General features: G+C 40.9%; 1 protein-coding gene across 1 annotated transcript in view; it reads left to right on the plus strand.

Moving 5' to 3' along the window:
• Positions 1-19,487, plus strand: part of LOC109549456 (uncharacterized) — a 663,670-nt gene that overhangs the window by 76,747 nt on the left and 567,436 nt on the right. The gene's annotated exons all lie outside the window — the stretch shown is intronic.

The raw sequence follows: 19,487 nt of genomic DNA on the forward strand, positions 1-19,487 counted from the left end.
ACACATTAGATTGGAATCCAGACTTCTGTGTTCTAGCCTCAACCACCTGTTCCACCAACAACTAAATTGCTGTGTGACCTTGGGCAAGCCCTTTAACTTCCCTGAACCAGAGCTTCTCTATCTTTCGAATGGGAACAGCGATACCAACTCAGTCCTCCTAATGTAGTGTGAGACCACGATAGGACAATCAGTTTAAAATTAGTGTATAAAGCCTTGATAAGAAATCGATACTGTTAATATGTGTTCTGGCTTCTCTTCTCTATTCAGTGTAACATTTAGACAAGACAACCCAACCCAATGGACCCAAGAGAATGGACAGACAGTACAACTCTAATCAGTTTGCAACTCGTTTATAACTTGCATTTAAAAACAAATCAACAAATAAAACCAACCTCCAAACAAGTATAAAGATAAATTTTTGTTCAGAAAAATATCTATTCATCCCTACTACATGCCCAGCTCTGTTGTAGATGTTTGAAGTGCTTCAATGGAAGTTCCTATTCTTGTGCAGTTTACATGCTAGTGTGGAGAGACACTGCACAAAAACATAAAATTATAAACACATGGATAAAATAAAAAATAAATTACTGCATAGATAGATAAAATTAGTAATAGTAATATAAAATTAGTAATAAGGAATGAAGTGACATTTGAAGTGTCAGGTGGTGCTAAATGCCATGAAGGACAAATACAGCAGGATTGGAGTGCTGGTGGGGAGGGTGCTATTTCAGATAAGGTGACAGAGGGCCTCAGGGTCCACGTTTGATTACAGAAATGAATGTAGTCAGGGAGCCGGCCAGTCTGTAGTCAGCTTTCCCTGGGGGGAAACTGTTCCAGGTGGAAGGACAGCAAATGCCAAGATGGTGTTCTGTAGGTTCAAGGACTAGGAACGAACCTAGTATGGCTTTTCCATTTCTGCTTGCATTTCCATGGGAGTTCATTTTTGAGGTGTAGCCCTGGCAAATAACCATGCATTTCAGGGGCCAGGAAAAGTCAGGGGCTGGTGCTTACTGGCACGGCCCAATGCACGTGGTCTGACATCTCTCGTTACCACTCCCCGTTGATTTTCCACCTTTGCTATTATAAATGTATATTTAGACCACGGTGATGTTACTATTGGCCTATAAGTAAATAGAGTTTTTTTTTTCTTGCAGGAAATAAATATTTTACTGTTACACAGCCTGATTTATTGCAGTAGTAGAAACAAACCAAGAACGTTACTTCTTAAAAGGTACAATCTGTCGAGCAGTTGACTCCTGCAGGGCAGCTTCTTCTGCAGGGGTGTGGAAAGCGTGTCATATTCATCCCCCTGCCGCTTTGTCTTCCTCCTCCCGCTCCTCCTGGGCAGCGCTTCTCGCTCAGCCTCTAGATTTATAAGACCAGCCAGTCTTTTTGCTTTCCCACAGTGTGCTACCAGTGTTCTATACAGTTCACACATATTTGCTCAATTCACTTGGTCTTTATGGCAGTGTAATATTAAACATATCACATAAGACTGAGACAATTAAATGAAGTAAAGTACATAAAGTGTTTAGCACAATGCCTGGCACAGGGTAGATTCCCCAAAATGGTAGCTGTTATTAACACAACATTACTTTATTTACTCCTCCTAAATACCCTATGGAAGGGGCATTATGATCCTCAATTTATGAGCTCAGACACGTTAAGTAACTTCTCCAAGGTCACTGCTAGTTTCAGTCCAAGTTAGGGTTTAAATTTTTTTTTTTTTTTTTTTTTTTTGCGGTACATGGGCCTCTCACTGTTGTGACCTCTCCTGTTGCAGAGCACAGGCTCCGGATGCCCAGGCTTAGCGGCCATGGCTCACAGGCCCAGCTGCTCCGTGGCATGTGGGATCTTCCCAGACCGCGGCACGAACCCATGTCCCCTGCATCGGCAGGCAGACCCTCAACCACTGCGCCACCAGGGAAGCCCTAGGGTTTAAATTTTTGAATTTTATTTTATTTATTTTTTTTATGCAGCAGGTTCTTATTAGTCATCAGTTTTATACACATCAGTGTATACATGTCAGTCCCTATCCCCCAATTCATCACACCACCATCCCCACCCCCCCCGCCGCTTTCCCCCCTGGTGTCCCTACGTTTGTTTTCTACATCTGTGTCTCAGTTTCTGCCGTGCAAACCCGTTCATCTGTACCATTTTTCTAGGTTCCACATATATGCGTTAATATATGATACTTGTTTTTCTCTTTCTGACTTCACTCTGTATGACAGTCTCTAGATCCATCCACGTCTCTACAGATGACCCAATTTCTTTCCCTTTTATGGCTGAGTAATATTCCACTGTATATGTACCACATCTTCTTTAGCCATTCGTCTGTCGATGGGCATTTAGGTTGCTTCCATGACCTGGCTATGGTAAATAGTGCTGCAGTGAACACTGGGGTGCATGTGTCTTTCTGAATTATGGTTTTCTCTGGGTATATGCCCAGTAGTGGGATTGCTGGGTCATATGGTAATTCTATTTTTAGTTTTTTAAGGAATCTCCATACTGTTCTCCATAGTGGCTGTATCAATTTACATTCCCACCAACAGTGCAGAGGGTTCCCTTTTCTCCACACCTTCTCCAGCATTTGTTGTTTGTAGATTTTCTTATGATGCCTATTCTAACTGGTGTGAAGTGATACCTCATTGTAGCTTTGATTTGCATTTCTCTAATAATTAGTGATGTTGAGCAGCTTTTCATGTATTTCTTGGCCATCTGTATGTCTTCTTTGCAGATACGTCTGTTTGGGACTTCTGCCCATTTTTGGATTGGGTTGGTTGTTTTTTTTTTTTTTTTTTTTTGCGGTACACAGGCCTCTCACTGTTGTGGCCTCTCCCTTGCGGAGCACAGGCTCCGGATGCGCAGGCTCAGTGGCCAAGGCTCACAGGCCCAGCCACGCCGCGGCATGTGGGATCTTCCCGGACCGGGGCACGAACCCGTGTCCCCTGCATTGGCAGGCGGTCTCTCAACCACTGCGCCACCAGGGAAGCCCGGGTTGGTGGTTTTTTTAATACAGAGCTGCATGAGCTGTTTATATATTTTAGAGATTGATCCTTTGTCTGTTAATTCATTTGCAAATATTTTCTCCCACTCTGAGGGTTGTCTTTTCATCTAATTTGTAGTTTCCTTTGCTTTGCAAAAGGTTTTAAGTTTCATTAGGTCCCATTTGTTTATTTTTGTTTTTATTTCCATTACTCTAGGAGGTGGATCAAAAAACATCTTGCTGTGATTTATGTCAAAGTGTGTTCTGCCTATGTTTTCCTCTAAGAGTTTTATAGTGTCCGGTCTTACATTTAGGTATCTAATCCATTTTGAGTTTATTTTTGTGTATGGTGTTAGGGAGTCTTCTAATTTCATTCTTTTGCATGTAGCTGTCCAGTTTTCCCAGCACCACTTATTGAAGAGACTGTCTTTTCTCCATTGTACATCCTTGCCTCCTTTGTCATAGATTAGTTGACCATAGGTGCGTGGGTTTATCTCTGGGCTTTCTACCTTGTTCCATTGATCTATGTTTCTGTTTTTGTGCCAGTACCATATTGTCTTGATTACTTTAGGTTTGTAGTATAGTCTGAAGTCAGGGAGTCTGATTCCTCCAGCTCTGTTTTTTTTCCCACAAGACTGCTTTGGCTATTTGGGGCCTTTTGTGTCTCCATACACATTTTAAGATTATTTGTTCTAGTTCTGTAAAAAATTCCATTGGTAATTTGAGAGGGATTGCATTGAATCTGTAGATTGCTTTGGGTAGTATAGTCACTTTCACAATGTTGATTCTTCCAGTCCAAGTACATGGTATATCTCTCCATCTGTTGGTATCATCTTTAATTTCTTTCATCAGTGTCTTATAGTTTTCTGCATACAGGTCTTTTGTCTCCCTAGGTAGATTTATTCCTAGGTATTTTATTCTTTTTGTTGCAATGGCAAATGGGAGTGTTTCCTTAATTTCTCTTTCAGATTTTTCATCATTAGTGTATAGGAATGCAAGAAATTTCTGTGCATTAATTTTGTATCCTGCAACTTTACCCAAATTCATTGATTAGCTCTAGTAGTTTTCTGGTGGCATCCTTACGATTCTCTATGTATAGTATCATGTCATCTGTAAACAGTGACAGTTTTACTTCTTTTCCAATTTGTATTCCTTTTATTTCTTTTTCTTCTCTGATTGCCATGGCTAGGACTTCCAAAACTGTGTTGAAGAATAGTGGTGAGAGTGGACATCCTTGTCTTGTTCCTGATCTTAGAGGAATTGCTTTCTGTTCTTCACCATTGAAGATGATGCTTGCTGTGGGCTTGTCATATATGGCCTTTATTATGTTGAGGTAGGTTCTCTCTCTGCCCACTTTCTGGAGAGTTTTTATGATAAATCGGTGTTGAATTTTGTCAAAAGCTTTTTCTGCATCTATTGAGATGATCATGTGGTTTTTATTCTTCAATTTGTTAATATGGTATATCACAGTGATTGATTTGTGTATATTGAAGAATCCTTGCATCCCTGGGATAAATTGCACTTGATCATGGTGTATGATCCTTTTAATGTGTTGTTGGATCCTGTTTGCTAGTATTTCGTTGAGGATTTTTGCATCTATATTCATCAATGATATTGGTCTGTAATTTTCTTTTTTTGTAGTATCTTTCTCTGGTTTTGGTATCAGGGTGATGGTGGCCTCATAGAATGAGTTTGGGAGTGTTCCTTCCTCTGCAATTTTTTGGAAGAATTTGAGAAGGATGGGTGTTAGCTCTTCTCTAAATGTTTGATAGAATTCAACTGTGAAGCCACCTGGTCCTGGACTTTTGATTGTTGGAAGATTTTTAATCAGTTTCAATTTCATTACTTGTGATTGGTCTGTTCATACTTTCTATTTCTTCCTGGTCCAGTCTTGGAAGGTAATACTTTTCTAAGAATTTGTCCATTCCTTCCAGGTTGTCCGTTTTATTGGCATAGAGTTGCTTGTAGTAGTCTCTTAGGATGCTTTGTATTTCTGCGGTGTCTGTTGTAACCTCTCCTTTTTTATTTCTAATTGTATTGATTTGAGTCCTCTCCCTCTTTTTCTTGATGAGTCTGGCTAAAGGTTTATCAATATTGTTTATCTTCTCAAAGAACCAGCTTTTAGTTTTATTGATCTTTGCTACTGTTTTCGGACTATTTCATTTATTTCTGCTCTGATCTTTATGATTTCTTTCCTTCCGCTAACTTTAGGTTTTGTTTGTTCTTCTTTCTCTGGTTCCTTTAGGTGTAAGGTTAGATTGTTTATTTGAGATTTTTCTTGTTTCTTGAGGTAGACTTGTATAGCTATAAACTTCCCTCTTAGAACTGCTTTTGCCGCATCCCATAGGTTTTGGATCGTCGTGTTTTCCTTGTCATTTGTCTCTAGGTATTTTTTGATTTCCTCTTTGATTTCTTCAGTGATCTCTTGGTTATTTAGTAATGTATTGTTTAGCCTCCATGTGTTTGTGTTTTTTACGTTTTTTTCCATGTAATTGATTTCTAATCTCTTAGCATTGTGGTCAGAAAAGATGCTTGATATGATTTCAGTTTTCTTAAATTTACTGAGGCTTGATTTGTGACCCAAGATGTGATCTATCCTGGAGAATTTTCCATGCGCACTTGAGAAGAAAGTGTAATCTGCTTTTGCATGGAATGTCCTATAAATATCACTTAACTCTATCTGGTCTGTTGTGTCATTTAAAGCTTGTGTTTCCTTATTAATTTTCTGTTTGGATGATCCGTCCATTGGTGTAAGTGAGGTGTTAAAGTCCCCCAGTGTTATTTTGTTACTCTCGATTTCCTGTTTTAGAGCTGTTAGCAGTTGCCTTATGTATTGAGGTGCTCCTATGTTGGGTGCATATATATTTATAATTGTTATATCTTCTTCTTAGATTGGTGTCTTTATCATTATGTAGTGTACTTCCTTGTCTCTTGTAACATTCTTTATTTTCAAGTCTGTTTTCTCTGATACAAGTATCGTTACTCCAGCTTTCTTTTGATTTCCATTTGCATGGAGTATCTTTTTCCGTCCCCTCACTTTCAGTCTGTATGTGTCCCTTGGTCTGAAGTGGGTCTCTTGTAGACTGCATATATATGGATCTTGTTCTTGTATCCATTCAGTAAGCCTGTATCTTTTGGTTGGAACATTTAATCCATTCACATTTAAGGTAATTATTGACTTGTGTGTTCCTATGACCATTTTCTTAATTGTTTTGTTTTTGTTTTTGTAGGTCCTTTTCTTCTCTTGTGTTTCCCACTTAGAGAAGTTCCTTTAGCATTTGCTGTAGAGCTGGTTTGGTGGTGCTGAATTTTCTTAGCTTTTGCTTGTCTGTAAAGCTTTTGATTTCTCCATTGAATCTGAATGAGATGCCGGGTAGAGTCATCTTGGTTGTAGGTTCTTCCCTTTCATCACTTTAAGTATATCATGCCACTCCCTTCTGGCTGTAGAATTTCTGCTGAGAAATCAGCTGTTAACCTTATGGGAGTTCCCTTGTATGTCATTTGTTGTTTTTCCCTTTCTGCTTTCAATAATGTTTCTTTGTCTTTACTTTTTGCCAATTTGATTACTATGAGTCTCGGCGTGTTTCTCCTTGGGTTTATCCTGTATGGGACTCTCTGCGCTTCCTGGACTTGGGTGGCTATTTCCTTTCCCATGTTAGGGAAGTTTTCAACTATAATTTCTTCAAATATTTTCTCTGGTCCTTTCTCTCTCTCTTCTCCTTCTGGGACCCGTATGATGCGAATGTTGTTGTGTTTAATGTTGTCCAGAGGTCTCTTAGTCTGTGTTCATTTCTTTTCATTCTTTTTTCTCTATTCTGTTCCGCAGCAGTGAATTCCACCATTCTGTCTTCCAGATTACTTTTCCGTTTTTCTGCCTCAGTTATTCTGCTATTCATTCCTTATAGTGTATTTGTCATTTCAGTTATTTTATTGTTCATCTGTTTTTGTTCTTTAGTTCTTCTAGATCTTTGTTAAACAGTTCTTGCATCTTCTCGATCTTTGCCTCCATTGTTTTTCAGAAGTCCTGGATCATCTTCGCTATCATTATTCTGAATTCTTTTTCTGGAAGGTTCCCTATCTCCATTTCATTTAGTTGTTTTTTGGGGGTTTTATCTTGTTCCTTCATCTGGTACATAGCCCTCTGCCTTTTCATCTTGTCTGTCTTTCTGTGAATGTGGTTTTTTTTGTTCCACAGGCTGTAGGATTGTAGTTCTTCTTGCTTCTCCTGTCTGCCCTCTGGTGAATGAGGCTATCTAAGAATCTTCTGCAAGTTTCCTAATGGGAGGGATTGGTGGTTGGTAGAGCTGGCTGTTGTTCTGGTGGGCAGAGCTCAGTAAAACTTTAATCCACTTGTCTGTTGCTGGGTGGGGCTGGGTCCCCTCCCTGTTGGTTGTTTGGCCTGAGGTGACCCAACACTGGAGCCTACCTGGGCTCTTTGGTGCGCCTAATGGCGGACTCTGGGAGGGCTCACGCCAAGGAATACTTCCCAGAACTTCTGCTGCCCATTTCATTGTCCTTATGGTGAGACAGAGCCACCCCCTGCCTCTGTAGGAGACCCTCCAACAGTAGCAGGCAGGTCTGGTTCAGTATCTGTGAGGTCACTACTCCCTCCCCTGCGTCCTGATGTGCACATTGAGTGTGCCCTCCAAGAGTGGGGTCTCAGTTTTCCCCAGTCCTGTCGAAATCCTGTAATCAAATCCCGGTAGCCTTCAAAGTCTGATTCTCTAGGAATTCCTCCTCCTGTTGCTGGACCCCCAGGTTCGGAAGCCTGATGTGGGGATCAGAACCTTCGATCCAGTGGGTGGACTTCTGTGGTGTAATGTTCTCCAGTTTTTGAGTCACCCACCTGGCAGTTATGGTATTTGATTTTATTGTGATTGCGCCCCTCCTTCCGTCTCACTGTGGCTTATCCTTTCTCTTTGGATGTGGGGTATCTTTTTTGGTGAGTTCCAGTGTCTTCCTGTCGATGGTTGTTCAGCAGTTAGTTGTAATTCCGGTGTTCTCGCAAGAGGCAGTGAGAGCAGGTTCTTCTACTCTGCCATCTTGAACCAATCTCCTCCACTTCCTTCTTGATGAAATAATTATATGCACTGAAAACTATTCTATCTCAATTGTGATGAACCTAACAAAGAAGAAGTGATGGCCTTGTTTTCTCCAGTCTCTGCAGTTCTAGAATATTTGGTGAAATGTTCCAGAAGCTGAATGAGGCAAGGAATGGAATCTTCCCTCTATCTTCTGGAGGGAGTCCAGCTCTGCTGAATCTTTGATTTCAGACTTCTTGCCTCCAGAACGTTTTGCAGGTTAGATGTTCTGCATGGGTCTCATGGGCTAAAATCAAGATGTTTGCAGAGCTGCATCCCTTTTCGGAAGGGCTAGAGAGACTCTGTCTCCTGGCTTATCTAGCTTGCTGGCAGATTTCAGTTCCTTGGGGTTCCTGGCTGTCAGCCAAGTGCTGTTCCCAACTTCTAGAGCCACATGCCTTGGCTCATGGCCCCCTTGCTCCATCTTCAGTGCTAGCGGTAATGGCAACGTGGGTCTCTCTCCCACTTCCCATCTCTCCTGTCTCTTCTTCTCGTGTCCCAAGTTAGGGCTTAAATCTCAATCTACCTGATGCTGAAGCCTATGTTCTTGTTCTTTACATGCTACTTCTCTACACTTCAGTTTCCTTATATCTATAAAATGGGCATAATATATGTGCATGTATATATGTGTATTTATATCCATGCATGCATATATGTACACATATCTCACAAAGATATTTTCAAGATTAACTTATGTGAATATATATTTTTGTAAAATATATAAAATTTATATTTGACACATGTATTTATTTTGTAAAAGTATATGTGTGTGTGTCTTTGTACTTGAGACGGCATTATTCAAGTAAAACCAAGACATTGTTATTATTAATTGAAGTAATTATTCATTTGAATCTGTCCTCAGGCTGTTGGAGCTCCTGACCAGGAATTGATATCTGGTGATGGAGGGTCTAACCAATAACTGCTGGGTAGTGGGTATAAGTAGCCTGGCCTCCTCCTCCCTTGGCTGGAATATTTCTGAGGCAGGAGTTGTACACAACTTCCCATATATTCCCGGAGGAATGAGGTTCTGGCTGTGCTCTGTGGTTACTGAATGTGTAACACCCTCCTCTTTGTCTGCCTTCCTCCTCCCGTGTCACCCTGCCATTGCCCCACCAGGATCTCTGTGCCTCTTGAATAAATAACATGCTATTGCTTCTCTTCTTAGGACTTGCTTCTGTAAGGACCCAATTTTAAAAAATGGGCCTGAGGGCACAGAATCTTGGAGGCAATATCTTTAGAACTCTCCCTGGCATTCACAAAGCAAGTCTTACTACTTTTTATTTCAGGATCCAGTCAATCTCTCCAGGTAGGAAACCAAACAGAAATGCAAAATCAAAGACCTAACTGTAGTAATAAAGAAGACCCCTCACCCTTTTTATACCTCTCTTAGAACTGGCAGTGAACCTGAGGGGGCACCTCATTGACTATCTTGTGCTTTAGAGAAGAGGGTCAGCAAACCTTTTCTGTAAAGGGCCCGCTAGTAAAAATTTTAGGCTCCACAGGCCAGACAGTCTCTGCTGCAACTACTCAACTCTGCCACTGTAGTGTGAAAGCAGCCGTAAACAATATGTGAAATAATGGCTGTAGTTATGTGCCAATAAAACTTTATTGACAGACACAGGCAGAGGGCCAGATTTGACCTGTGGACTGTGGTTTGCCTGTCCCTACTTTAGATCCTACCATTTTCATCTGTTTAGTATTCTTCTTGCATTTATTTATTTTCGCATACTTTTTCCTTAGCCTTCCTCTCTCCCTTCTGCCCATCCTTCTCATTTGTGTTTTCTGCTTGTACTAAAAGGTTCAGCCCAGGGTTTCTTCCTCTGGAAATTCTTCCTTGACCCTCCAGGCTGGGTTAGGGGCTTCTCACCCATGCTCCTCTAGTACCTAGTGCCAACCTTTGTCTTAGTACTTACACCTGACTGATTATTTTTACATTTACATATTTTTTAGTGAGAACTCTTCAGTTGTGACAAAAACCTCTCAAAGTAGCTTCATTGCAAAAAGTAAAAAATTAGTAGACATTAATTGGCTTCATAATTCAATTTCAAATATAAACCTGAAGCAATTTTATTTTTCTAAAATCTGTTAGCAGTTGTGTTCTCTGGAAGCCCCTTTCCTTACGGGCATAGTGACATATGTCTATATTTGCCTGGGGTTATTCTGGTTTACACCTTTGTCCTCAAGCAGTTATAAATAGTGCCTCTCATTAGTGCCCTGGAATTTGCAATAAATTATATAGTCACCTACTTAATGACATCCTAGTCAGATTTTATAACTTCTTGGTCACTTTCAAGGGCTAATATTAAGTCCTCTTTGTTCTACAACTCTTTTTTCTTATTTTCGCCCACCCCCACAAGCATAGGTGAGTTTGGCCCCCATTGGCATAAACAGGAAGGGAGCTGAGGTTCACATATTACTCTTCCGTATGATCATTTCTCTGCCCCGTCCTTACTTTGCTGGTCTTGGGAATGGGAAAGAAAGTGACAAAAAGATATTTCCTTAAATGGCTGTTCATGGATGGTTTTTAACAGCCCTTTTCCCTTGATTATTGCTATTATACTGACCTTAAGTCCTCTCTATGTCACAGGAGTCCAAACATTAGCTCTCTTGTAGGGGTACCTCTGTATTATACTTTGGGGAAGATCCCAGGGGCTCAATCTTGCACATTAATCTTCTTTGAGAGAGGCCTGGTTGAGGCTCATCCTCCTCCCACATCAGCCACCTTCTTGGGTGGTCAACCTCACAGCCCTTCCTGCTGGATCTATTTAGCCTTGTGTACAGCCCTCTTGGGGATACTAGTAAGATAGTATCTTCCCCAGACAACTTCTGTTGTATCAGCTCTACCCATGGAACTGTCATCTCTTCCTGCCAAATAGAGGTAGCATTGGGTCCCCTTGGCCTTTCTTTCTTGGCTTCACAGGTCTTCTCCTTTCTTCACATCCCAACAGCAGTGGCCTCTTTGCCAGTTTAGTGGTTCAGAAGATTTCATAAAACAGATGGTCAACAGCTCCTGAGTACTGGTGGTGGGAACATCATGTTTTGTGCAACTGCATCTTACAGGAAAAAGGTTAGGGGCTGAGTTAAAGCGAAGGTTCTCCTCCATGTGAGGCGCAGTAGGTAGAAATAAGAAATGGTTGATTTTCAACAAATTCTCTCTTCTTTTAAAAGGCAGGCTCCTTCCCTGTCCCTAGCCCCTATCTGACATCTTAAGGAAAGTAGAAGAGTACTATAAAAGGGGGATTTTATACCCCAGCCCTTCCAGGTGGTTGTGGGAGAACTTAACATCATTTTGTTATAGTACTTCGGCTGTTGATTTGATCACAATTCATGGAAAATGGGAACATCTCTCACTTAATACTTCAAAATACCATGTTACAAACCCAAAGCATAGACAGGCCACCACAGAGCTGGCCTTCAGCAAGGGTGACAGGGGACTTGTTTGCTGGCCTCACTGTCTTCCCATCCCTTACTTCCTCTTCTTGTGTGTTGATCTCATTCTATTTGTTTGTTTGTGGTGAAAACACTTAAGATTTACCCTCTCAGCAAGTTTCAAGTATATAATACAGTATTGTTAACTATAGTCACATCACTATACCTTAGATTGCCAGACCTTATTCTTCTTGCATAACTGAAACTTTGTACCCTTTGGTACTGGTCTCATTCTGTTCTAGAGTTTGTTAGCTTCCTCCATGTGGTGGGGGAGAAAGTACATGAATAGTGGACATTCCAGGCTTGTATTATTGCAGTTGCCAACCTAGAGAAGAGAGCAATCTTCTCTTCTGTTTCATATATATATATATATTTATGAATATTTATTCATAAACTTTTCCTGACAAAATATTATATGCATATATTATTATATATACATATAATATTAATAGGTAATACTATATTTTCCCTGGGAGATATACATATATGTGTGTATGTATATATATGTGTGTGTACATATATATATATATGTGTGTGTGTGTGTGTGTGTGTGTGTGTGTATATATATATATATATATATATATATATATATATATAAAACTGGTCTTGCTTGTGTCATATATCCATACTTTGGGCCAAACAATGTGGCCAAGGAGATGAGATACTTAACTTGCTAGTCCCAGGCCATGAATTTATTTCTGTGATAGAGGGAGGAGCTTACTGTGATTGGAAGCCCTCCACATCCACCAAGAACCCTATGGATTTTTAAAAAAATTAATTAATTAATTTATATATTTTATTTTTGGCTGCATTGGGTCTTTGTTGCTGCGTGTGGGCTTTCTCTAGTTGTGGTGAGCAGGGGCTACTCTTCGTTGCGGTGCGTGGGCTTCTCATTGTGGTGGCTTCTCTTGTTGTGGAGCATGGGCTCTAGGCGCATGGGCTTCAGTAGTTGCGGCGCACAGGCTTAGTTGCTCCGCAGCATGTGGGATCTTCCCGGACCAGGGCTCGAACCTGTGTCCCCTGCATTGGCAGGTGGATGCTTAACCACTGTGCCACCAGGGAAATCCCTCCTATGAATTTTTTAATGGGGAAGTAGCAATGTCTCCAAGTGAAAGAGTAGCAGGGACAGCTACCTGAAGAATAGAAGAGAGAATGATGAGTCATTCCAGTTTAATCCAACCTAGATCAGTTACTTGCTGATCCATGAACTAGTTACAGATCCATGAGTAAACCCAGCGGAGATCAGTGAAGATCAGAACAACTGCCCACCTGAGCACAACTTAATTTTCTTTTAACCCATGGAATCATAGGCTAAGTAGCCTGTTGTTTTGGAAAGGCTTGTTACTCACCAATAGCTAACTAATGCATGTACTGAGTTATTACTTGACAGATGTGCTGCCAAATCTTGATCAATGTATAGCTTTTATTTTTGTCATCACTGAACACACACAAACACACACACACACATGTATACACCACATATTATTGCAGCAAGATCTGTCCCAAAGTGTTAAGCTCTGTAGGTTGTGGAATAAGGCATAGAGTGGGTACAGCTTGAAACTTGAGGCAAGAGGCATAATATAATGAAAAGTTGGCACTGAAGAAAGAGTGCAGACTTCCTAGAACCTGCACAGAACTCTTGCTCATGAGTAGAAAAGAGAACATGGGCAGAGCAGTAAAAAGTTCATTAAAATCATGACATGAGACTGAAGTGTAATCAAGTGACTAGTGCACACATTGTGGAATTTTCCATAAAATTTTAAAAATGTGTATTGTTTTAAGCTGCTAATTTTGTGGTAATTTGTTACACAGATATGGAAAACTAATACAGGAGAAGAAAGGTTATCACAGGGGTCCACCATTACTATTCTTGGATTAAACCGTGAAGTCTCTCTGTCTAGCATGATGGTTAACTGCTTGAACTCTGGGAGTGAATGCAGGATCTGCCACTTATTAGCTGCATGACTTTGGGTGACATACCTCTGTGTTTTTAAATCTGTAAAATGGTGATAATATTATCATGGGGATTTGGAGCATTAATTATAATAGTCCATGCTCAGTACAGTGGTTGTGTTGTGATAAGCACCCAGTAAGCATTAGTTTTCATATTCAGCTGAAATCATTATTGTATTTGTAGCCCTTAGCATAGTCCATATCTTTATATGCACTCAGTATATATTTATAGAAAGCAAGGGGTGAATGGGTGAGTGAGTGATGTAGAGGATGGCTGGAGAGACGGATAGATGGTGACTTGCTACCTGCGAGAGTTGATTTACATTTCTTTTAAAAGTCACTGCTCTTTAAATTGAAGCCCATCAGAGTGCTGGGATGAATAGACAAAGGATGGCAGAGCTTGCACAACACATGGCTTGCTCTTCAGCAGCCAAGACAACAGAAGACTCAGGTGCTCAGATGCAGTGCCTGGCAAGTCGCACAGGGACCACATCTGCAAAGTGCCAGGCTAGGAGGCACTTAGGATGCATCATCCCTTACTCTCCTTTTCTTTGTTTGCACTTGCTTTGTTCTCTTGCTGCACTGCTACCTCCCTGGTTAACTGTAAACTCATACTTCTCTTCTCCCCCCTAATCTGCTCCCCCAACCCTGCCTCCCCCAAAACATATTTCCTCTAAGCTGCATGGAAAGGATAAACTTGCTGAGCAATAGCAGGTGCAGATTAACTACATGAAGTATAATTATTTCACCTGCCTGGCATAGGAGGAGGGGAAACCACAAGGAATGTTTGCAGTGCTGAGTTAAAACTCTGAGAACGTGATCTAGAATATGAACCAGTGAAATGATGCCTGTTTAATAAATATTTAAGAGTCTGGCTGCTTCAGAACTTACAGAGCAGTTCTGGGTCTTTGTGAAGTTTTGTTTTAATGAGGCACAATTTTGCTTCCTCATGAGAGGCCTGGGATGCAGCTGTGGAGTGGTGACAAGGTGCAGATCTGGAGTCAGAAGCCCTGGGTTAGAATCCCACCTCCAGTTCTTACTCTTTGTGTGGGGCTGGGGAAATTGCAGACTGTTTCCTCATAATGTAATGTTACGATGACACAGGACAAACAGAGTTACATGTGTGAATGAAAGTAAAAGTGCTCTGAAGACTTTCAAAAAATTGACTTTTGCTGAGTCCTTTTCTCTTTCTAGGACTCAGTTTCCTCAGTTATAAACTGGGGATTGGTTCAAACCAGTGGTTTTCAAACTGTGCTCCAAGCAGGGGGCCATTCAGTGGGGAGGAGCCAGGATGCTGCTGAGAGGCCAGACATGACTCCTCCCAAAATTTATAATGAAGGAAGCTGAGTCCCATTTGGATCTATCTTACATAATAGGATTCTCAATAAAATTTATTTTACAGATAATGATCTAAAAAAGAAAAGAAAGAAAATTGCTATACTGGGTGGTGGCTGAGTTCCCATGGCAGGCACCTTAGCACAGTCTTCCACAGTCCCCAGGATGTGCGTGATTGCATCAGGGAGACAGGAAGTTGTATAGAAGACAAAGACAGCCACACTACGGTGTCAAGTTTGTGCAAGTGGGGGTCAGGAGACAGGCTCTGCCTCGTTATTGGCTACCCGCATTGCCACTGTTGGCTGCTCAACCTTGGTCTCAGTTCCCCAGTGTCTAGGGTGCGACTGTAATACCCGATTTTCACAGGTGCTCAGGAGGTCTTGGAGAGAATCTCATGAAAATGCTTTGCCATCTGGTCAGCAGTGTGGAAACAGGTGGAATTTTCTGGGACACTGAACCTCTTGTTAGCTCTGTTATTAAATACCAACTCCTGCTGGTCGGTGTGCTATAAGCTGGTATTAAAAGCACTTAGAGAGATGTTTGGATGCAGAATACTTCAAATATATATATCCCTGCTGTTGCTATGCTGACTTACGAAACACATCGAACAGTACTCCAACTGTGGTGCCTGTTGAAAAAAAGGAGCAGGTAAGCTCCCCCAGGCATCAGAAAGAAGGGCCTAATAGCTTGTGTTTTTGCTGCTATCCAGCTGGTTTATGCATTTGGCATTTAGCCTCAGCTCTTTACATGGTATTTATCACTGCGATTAAGTAAGGGGCAGAGACATTTGGAATGGCTTGGCCGAGAAGCCACCTGAGCCTTGTTTTTATGTTGCAATTACGGAGCACAAGCATTGTGTGTTCCTACTGATCTTGGGCAGGCCAAGATTTGCCATTTAGATGACAGGAGGGAAGCAAGTCTGCAGTGCTAACAAGAATATCCCCAAGGTTAGAGCTGAAGTCCTCACAGTGCCTTTTCCCCACCCCACTGTCCACTGAACTCTTTATGATAGTGTCCATTAATTAATAGTCACTCATGGAAAGTCTTCTATGTGTTGGGCCCTCACCATATCTTAATTGTCTCAACATTCCTATGTAATGAGAAATAGCATTATTTCCATTTTGTTTAAATGAGCTGAAGGAATCCCAGATAGTCTAAGATTGTTTATAGTTTAAGGGGTTTAGTAAAGATTTAAGATGTGTGGACAAAGGGCTGGATTTTGTGGTATAACTAGGAGTTGATGTGCTGAAGGGGATGGAAAACCTTCAAATAAAGTCAGTGACCACAGTCTGTAAACTTAAAGGGCTGGGAAAATATTAAAAGGCATCTCAGGGAGAGAGAAAAATGTTCAAAAAAAATCTGTGAGACACCGGAGTCCTGGTGTCTTGTCCTAGCTCTAGTAATAGTTAGCAAGTTTCTCATCTTCTTTTTTAACCCCACCCCCGTCATCTCTCCAATGGAGAGAACACACCTGTTCTCCCTTCCTCTGGGCGTGATGTACTATGCTCACTGTTTACATGATATAGAGTGAAAGTGTTATAAAAAGCAGAAAGCATTCATCAGATGCAGCTAGTATCTCGTCAGCTCTGGCTCTATATTGGCACCGTGAACCCAGTTCCATGATCTTATCATTCATGTATCTATACAACAAAGACCTCTTTGTTGTACAGAGTCCTACAATCTTTAATGCTGAGACAGTTGGGTGGAAACTATTTGCAGGACTGTTCTGTCAGTTCAGTTCACAAGTTTTCTGTCAGTAGCCTACCAGCTGTCCTAGGATTGTACTAAGTGTGTGTATGGGTGGGGAGGTGTGTGAGGATACAGGAAAAACAGGGTAACATTTAAAAGGAAAAGGCAGCTGCTTCCACGAGACCATCAGCTCATGGTATTCCTCCTTCTCACTGTTCTTTCTCAGTCTCTTATGCCTCTCTTTTCCTGCCCACACTGAGATGTTGCAGCTCTGGGAGCCTCATTGTTGGACCTTTTCTGTTCTTATTCTGAACTCACAGCCATTACCTTGAAAGAGTGGACCTCCCTGGAGTACAAGAAAAGATAACTTTATTTCCCTCCACTTTCATATCTGCTGTCTGGGTCTTGTTCTTCCTAACCCTTGAATGAAATCCAGGGCAATCCCACAATTTTTCTGATCACTCTGAGGTTTGGGCTATAGCATCCATTAAAACCAAGTATCGAAATTAACTGAACTTAGAACCAGACACTTCAACTGTTGTATCACAAAGGATTAAAGCAAGATTTTTTAAAAGACACATATTTGACCAGTGTGAGATGATATCTCATTGTAGTTTTGATTTGCATTTCTCTAATGATTAATGATATTGAGCATTCTTTCATGTGTTTGTTGGTAATCTGTATATCTTCTTTGGAGAAATGTCTGTTGAGGTCTTCTCCCCATTTTTGGATTGGGTTGTTTGTTTTTTTGCTACTGAGCTGCATAAGTTGCTTGTATGTTTTGGAGATTAATCCTTTGTCAGTTGCTTCATTTACAAATGCTTTCTCCCATTCTGAGGGTTGTCTTTTCATCTTGTTTATGGTTTCCTTTGCTGTGCAAAGGTTTTTAAGTTTCATTAGGTCCCATTTGTTCATTTTTGTTTTTATTTCCATTTCTCTAGGAGGTGGGTCAAAAAGGATCTTCTGTGATTTATGTCATAGAGTGTTCTGCCTATGTTTTCCTCTAAGAGTTTGATGGTGTCTGGCCTTATATTTACGTCTTTAATCCATTTTGAGTTTATTTTTGTGTATGGTGTTAGGGAGTGTTCTAATTTCACTCTTTTACATGTAGCTGTCCAGTTTTCCCAGCACCACTTATTGAAGAGGATGTCCTTTCTCCACTGTATATTCTTGCCTCCTTTATCAAAGATAAGGTGACCATATGTGCATGGGTTTATCTCGGGCTGTCTGTCCTGTTCCATTGATCTATATTTCTGTTTTTGTGCCAGTACCATACTGTCTTGATTACCATACTGTCTTGTAGCTTTGTAGTATAGTCTGAAGTCAGGGAGCCTGATTCCTCCAGCTCTGTTTTTCTTTCTCAAGATTGCTTTGGCTATTCGGGGTCTTTTGTGTTTCCATACAAATTGTGAAATTTTTTGTTCTAGTTCTGTGAAAAATGCCAATGGTAGTTTGATAGGGATTGCATTGAATCTGTAAATCTACAAACAATAAATGCTGGAGAGGGTGTGGAGAAAAGGGAACCCTCTTGCACTATTGGTGGGAATGTAAATTGATACAGCCACTATGGAGAACAGTATGGAGATTCCTTAAAAAACTGAAAATACAACTACCATATGACCCAGCAATCCCACTACTGGGCATATACCCTGAGAAAACCATAATTCAAAAAGAGTCGTGTACAGGGGTTCCCTGGTGGCGCAGTGGTTGAGAATCTGCCTGCCAATGCAGGGGACATGGGTTTGAGCCCTGGTCTGGAAAGATCCCACGTGCCGCGGAGCAACTAGTCCCATGAGCCACAACTACTGAGCCTGTGCTCCGCAACAAGAGAGGCCGTGATAGTGAGAGGCCCACGCACCGCGATGAAGAGTGGCCCCCGCTTGCCGCAACTAGAGAAAGCCCTTGCACAGAAATGAAGACCCGACACAGCCAAAAATAAATAAATTAATTAATTAAAAGAAAAAAAAAAGTCATGTACCAAAATGTTCATTGCAGCTCTGTTTACAATAGCCAGGACATGGAAGCAACCTAAGTGTCCATCAACAGATGAATGGATAAAGAAGATGTGGCACATATATACAGTGGAATATTACTCAGCCATAAAAAGGAACGAAACTCAGTTATTTGTGGTGAGGTGGATGGACCTAGAGACTGTCACACAGAGTGAAGTAAGTCAGAAAGAGAAAAACAAATACCGTATGCTAACACATATATATGGAATCTAAAAAAAAGAAAAAAAAAGGTCATGAAGAACCTAGGGGCAAGACAGGAATAAAGACGCAGACCTACTAGAGAATGCACTTGAGGATGTGGGGAGGGGGAAGGGTAAGCTGTGACAAAGTGAGAGAGTGGCATGGACATACAGACACTACCAAACGTAAAAAGCTAGTGGGAAGCAGCCGCATAGCACAGGGAGATCAGCTTGGTGGTTTGTGACCACCTAGAGGGGTGGGATAAGGAGGGTGGGAGAGAGGGAGACTCAAGAGGGAAGAGATATGGGGACATATGTATATGTATAACTGATTCACTTTGTCATAAAGCAGAAACCAACACACCATTGTAAAGCAATTATACTCTAATAAAGATGTTAAAAAAAAAGATTCAGCTTTACAGCAAAAAAAAATAAAAGACATATTTGTTTTCATTTGTTAAAGGATAATTTTCAAAAAATACAAAAACATGCTGTCATACATATATAAAATGAACGTGTGTCAAAGATTTTTTCTGGTTTATTAATGAATGAGAGAACCCATTAGATGATTAAAGAATTCAAAGGGAAATCTGAAGAGTAGACATATGTACAGGCAATCGAGGATGTTAAAATGAATTTGCTAATATTTACAAATCTGATTAATATCCTGTAAGGCAGCAAACTATTTTTCTATGGGGCAGAAATCAGTTGTACCTCTACGAGACAAAATTCATTTGCATTTCTATGGATAAAAAATAATTTGCCTTATCATCATTTCCTTACAATTTACAGAGTTGTAGAACAGCCTCGTCCAAGACAGCAA

The sequence above is a fragment of the Tursiops truncatus genome, chromosome 17 (assembly GCF_011762595.2).
Source record: "Tursiops truncatus isolate mTurTru1 chromosome 17, mTurTru1.mat.Y, whole genome shotgun sequence".
NCBI lineage: Eukaryota > Metazoa > Chordata > Mammalia > Artiodactyla > Delphinidae > Tursiops > Tursiops truncatus.